Below are 6,000 nucleotides of genomic sequence, written 5' to 3'. Positions count from 1 at the left end.
ATTTTAATACAGAAGGTATTAAATTAGTATAAAAAATCAAAGAAAAAATAAAAAATATCCCTGACCTAAATATGCCATTAGAAACAGACTATTTAATCATAGAGACAGATGATAGTGTTAAAGGATGGGGAGCAGTATTAAAAGCAAGACCCAATAAATATAGTAACAAGAGTGGAGAAAATATGTGCTTATCAAAGTGGCAAGTACAAAAAAAAGGCAACATGAGTAGTATAGACTCTGACATTTTAGCTGTAATAGATGGACTAAATAGTTTCAGGTTATATATTTTAAATAAATCAGAAATATTAATTAGAACAGATTGTGAAGCCATAGTTAAATTCCACCAAAAGATAAACGATAAAAATAGTAGTAGAAGAAGATGAATAAACTTTATAGATACTATATCAATTTATAATCTGATTTTTGAACATATTAAAGGAAAAGATAATAACTTAGCAGACCAGTTAAGTAGGTTAAAAATCACTGTTAACTAGTAACATTGTTTCATTATTGACAACATAAGACCAACAATCGCAAAGACTGCGGACAAGGGAAAGGGCATTTAAGCCTCACCCCGTACATTTACAGACGGACAGTATTAAGTAATCTCCATTTTAGACCACAAGCTTCAATAGGAAGTAATGTTTTAGAAAGAATACAGTTTGGGACAAAGCAGAATTTAATATCATTCCCACCGTCAAACATGACATTTAGAAAATTACTAGAATGTGTAATAGATAGACCACAGACATGCTTGATAGACAATCTATGAATATCACACAATAAAAAAGACACAAAACATTTTATAGCAACTTTAAATGCTCTATGCCAGTATTTTACAGACAAAAAATTTAAATATTATGTGGTAATACATGGCAAGACAAATGGTATTTTTCAAACTTGGCCTGAAGTTATAGATTCAATAAAAAAGATATGGAAAAACCACTTTTCAAAGGATTTCATGATTTTACTGAAGCCTTAGATTATGCTAAAGGAATACTTGGTCCAAATTACTATATTTCTCTAGTGCTTAGACAAAATCCAAACAAAGTTCCTCAATACAATATCCAAAAGGACACAGAAAAAGTGATTTTTGGTGACCATTGTTCTTCCATGACTGAGGCATTCAAAAGACTAAACCAGAAAAATGAGACATTGATCCAAGAAAAAGCAAGACTCATGGAGCAAGTGAGAATGCTAGAACACAGACTCCAAGCGGTCAAATTCGAATTGGTTCAATCACAGAGTTTTCCATCTCAAGACAAAATGGATGAGACGGGTGTGCATTCCCCAATGAATGCAGTAAAATCCACTGTATCGGATAAAGATACAGCTAGTCCGGTTCAAACGGTAGCCGGTAAAGACTTATCAAATCTGTTAATGGCTGTCACTTTGCCAAAAGTGAAGATGGAGGTTGTTCATCACTCTAGACAAGGCGAAGACTCCCAAAAACATTAACACTAGGGGACAATCCAAAAAAGAAAAAAATATTGTCAAAAAAGAAAAAAAGTGATAAAATAGAGGATATAGTAAAACAGACATTAGAAAAGTTTTTTTTTTCTAGAAAAAGACAATCAAGACAAGCATATAATTAAAAATCGTAGTCCAGAACTATCTCCAAGTCCAGAAATGTCTCCAGTACATAGTTCAGACCTTGAAAAAGATATGGTAGATTTTCAGAATAGTGCATTTCAAGATTCACAAGATCCAAACGATGTCTATTCAGGGATGAGTTTTAATTCTGTTGCATTATACAATCTAGACACATAAAAAGGGCTGGTAGACATATAATTACTATAGCCAAGACAAAGAAAAAGCAGATTCGTTGAAGAAAGAAACAAAGACGGATGAAGACAACTTTGATAAAGTAGCTTTATTAAAGCAGCTACAGGACCAACAAGGACAATAATATAATGACTCCTTTGAAATTTTCATGTGAGATGGGGCCCAATGCACCCCTGGCTGAATTAAAAAAGATTCTTTAACAATTTAAAATCCGAAGTTGAAGTCCGCAAGCTCCTATAAATAGAGATCATTTGTGAAGACAAAAGACATAACCAACAACACATACAAGCATCAAACACCAAAAAATCCATATTTCCCTTCCCTTTCACTAAATGCCTCAACCCCTTTTCCCAATCCAAACTTTTGTAATATAAACCTCTGTTGTACAATAGTACTAGTTTTCAATAATCCTCTAAGTGTGAGAAGTAGTTTTTGGGGTTCCCTGAAAAGAAAACCTCTCTCCGTCTTTAAGTCATGTAAGTTTTATTAACTATGTTTCTGTATTACTCTCCCAGTTATGTACATTACTAAAGTGTTTACTGTTGCACCTCGGAAAATTTTTCGTTGATGCACAGTGAATAGACTAACGAAGAGTACGAAGTATACGGTGTTTCAATAAGTAAAGAATGACATTTGATGACCCTAATTAAGATATTAAAGGTATTCGAAGTAAGGGTAGAAAGTTGCCAAGAGAAGACAAGGCATACGACAAGTATCGGAAGAGATTTATGAGTAACGAGTTAATAATGCTTTGGAGAGGAGTTATAATGTCCCTTAGATTGTCAATGAAGTGTTAAACAAATGTTAAGAAGGTTCCATAAGGATTGGAGATCGAACGAAGTGACGAGAACAAGATCAGTGGACTGATGGGTTATACGGTTCATTATACGGATCGTATAATGTTATATGGACCGTATAATGGACTGCAGGACCATCACAGTGAAAGTCCCTTACTGGTGGGATTATACGGTCAGTTATACGGATCGTATAATGGACCGTATAATGGTCACAGAGAAGAGACAATGAAGGGTCCATTTCACGGTCACTTATACGGACCGTATAAGTTTATACGGACCATATAAGTGTCCGTATAACTTCCCGACAGATCAGATTTTGGAGTTATTAAAAAGGGGACCAAGTTCATTATTTCATTTCCACATTTCACTCCTCTCTAGAACTCTATAGAACATTTCTCCCACACAAATTCAAGAGATATTAGTGATCATCTACATCAAACTAAGTGAATCAAGTGTAAGAAACCCATTAAAGTTCATCCAAAACAAGAAATCCAAGTGAAGGTGAAACTAGGGTTTTGCTCAAGTGAAGTGTTTGCACCCAAGGTTCATTCCTACACTATATAAGGTAAGTTTTATGGTATTTCCATGTTGTTTAAGGTATTTGAAAGTTGAAATACTTTTATTATATAAGGAAATAGGAAATGGGTCATGAATGTGGGAATAGTGTCACTTTTGAGTAAATGTTTGGATTGAGTTATGATTCTTGATATATTATGATTGTAACCATGTTATAAATGATATTGAGAACATGGGATAGATGTTGTATATGAATGAACGTAATAGTGTGATATGTCTATGGTTATGGATGATTTGAAGCGAATTGGGAAATATGGATAATATAGGTGTGTGAAGATTGTTGCTTATGATGTTGTGAATATTATTATAAATGTTTGGGAGTTGATATATGATATGGAGAAAGTTGTATAAATAAAAGAGATGCTGCCCAATTTTCTCTAGCTTTAGTCAAGTATGCTAAGCTATCGATTATCTAATATTAGTATACACTCTAATGAAGGTAGAAATGTGAGCACTGAAGAAGAGCGTGCGAGTGATAGAATAAGTTGAACGAAAAGGTATGTAAGGCTAACCCTTCTTTCATAAGGCATGGTTCTTTGGCCAAATATCTATCCTTCTATGAGCCCATGACATTTTCCAATGATCCTATCTCTAAAAGCTACTAAGCTTATGATTCTCGATATTATACAATTGTACTAAATTTCGTATATGACGAGTAATCCTTTAAGGATAGATGTAATGAACGACGATAGTAATAATGCTAAAGGTGCTTATATGTATATGCGCCTATGTATGGCTATTACGAAACCCCGAACTTACATGGCCGGGTAGAGTATAGTAAAAATATATATATATATATATATGATGCTGCGCACACCACTGCAGATGGGTACGGATAACACTGAGCCTTGGTAGGGCCAGGTATGTATGACACTGAGCCTTGGTAGGGCCAGGTATGTGAAACACCGAACCTTCGTGGTCGGGTATGCTATATAAATGCTATGTGTATGACATCAATATGAGTACGCATATGATAAGTATATGTAAATGTTATGTAAAGGCTATGTATATGCAATGTATATGAGATGTAAATGATATGAATATGAGTATGAACGGAAATATGAATACGAATACGAAAATGGATACGAAAGGTAAATGAGTACGGATATGGATGTATGTACACGGATACGCAATAGAAATGGAATGTCCTATGGAAAGCAAGTAAGTGCTATGACGATGATACTATTATCTCCCATCCTATATTATTTCATATGTTGTCTAGTATGCTTCCATATTGATATTGATCATGCTTTACATACTCAGTACATTCTTCGTACTGACGTCCTTTTTTTTGTGGACGCTACGTCATGCCCGCAGGTGGCTAGGGAAATAGACTTGATCCATAGCTTCATTATTCAGGGACTACATAGCAGGGCTCCATTTCATTCAGAGCTGCAGCTTTTGGTATAGATTCTTTGTGTACATATTTATGGGCACGGCGGGGTCCTGTCCCGCCTATATGATATGACATGTTCTTCTTAGAGGCTCGTAGACACGTGTATATGGTTAGATGTGTTCGGCCTTGTCGGCCTATATTTTGGGATATTATTTTTGTCAGCCTCGTCAGCTTATGTACATTGATATGGGCATAGTTACTAATGATGATATAGATGTGTTGTTTCCCAATGGGATTAAAATGAATGATGAATGAAAGCATGATTTAGCTATGTGGCTCACCTAGATGTGATGTGAAAGTATGTTAAGAGGTGCCCGGGTGAGTTAGCACCGGGTGCCCGTCGCGGCCCTCCGGTTGGGTCGTGACATTTACTGTAAATCTATGTTATATAAATTTATGTTTAAGAAATTTCTTGTTAGTATGAATATATTACTCTTAGTATATGGTTATTCTCTTAATTTCTTAGTAACCTCGATGGATTAACCTGTAAATTCCTAGGTGTTGAGAGGCTATTAAAATGTCCAAAAATCATAAAGGACGAAAGTTAGCCATGACCGGGGTGTGGTTAAAGAAGAGGGTTATTAGGAACAAAGGTTAAGAGAAAGACATGAACAGTGTAACAAGATTCATGACTGGACAGAGTCCAGATTATTAAAAAGCAGGGAGATAAACAGAAACTTAGAGATATAACTACTTGATAAGAAGACATTCAGGAGTGAGGAAGTACCGAGTAGGATAGTTTAAAAATTTGATACAAACCACATCCTTTGTTCTTGACATTAAGCACTCTGAATTTTCAAAAGAATTTTTAATATTTTTACTTTTCTTTTGAAATTATATAATTCTGTTTCTATATCTATCAAAGTATAGTCTTTTCCTAATAGATCTTCATTTTCTTATATATCCTCATATTCATTTTCTCTCTCTCTCTCTCTCTCTCTCTATATATATATATATATATATATATATATATATATGGGATCGGGTTGCACGCCGCAACGGTAAATAGAAGTCATGGGTCCCTCGCGGGTCATGACTGCCAAGACGTTGAGATCCCGTCTGGAGCATATGTGTACAGGTTGAGTTACTGGCCATTGCATTGCATTGACATCCATCTCATTGTATTGTATATATCATCATCTCATTTTACATCTATTGATTGGATTTGTTGGTTGTACTTGTGTTGTGGTTATTCTGAGGAATTGTGGGAAACTTGGCAGACTTTTGTTTAGGTGCTTGACGATAGGCTATGATTCAGCTGTTTGATCATCTGTGACTTGAGTGGATATTTTGTGCCTGTCTGTTTTTCTTGATTGATTTTGTGCTTATATGAGTGAACTAATTTTAGTCAGCCTATGATTCTTACCAGTAGGTGTGTGTACTGATACTACTCTTGCTGCACTTTTCCTGAGTGCACATTGTGAGGCAGGACCTTCTTCCAGACCC

This window comes from Lycium ferocissimum, chromosome 2, assembly GCF_029784015.1.
Source record: "Lycium ferocissimum isolate CSIRO_LF1 chromosome 2, AGI_CSIRO_Lferr_CH_V1, whole genome shotgun sequence".
NCBI lineage: Eukaryota > Viridiplantae > Streptophyta > Magnoliopsida > Solanales > Solanaceae > Lycium > Lycium ferocissimum.
This window is presented reverse-complemented; position numbering follows the sequence as displayed.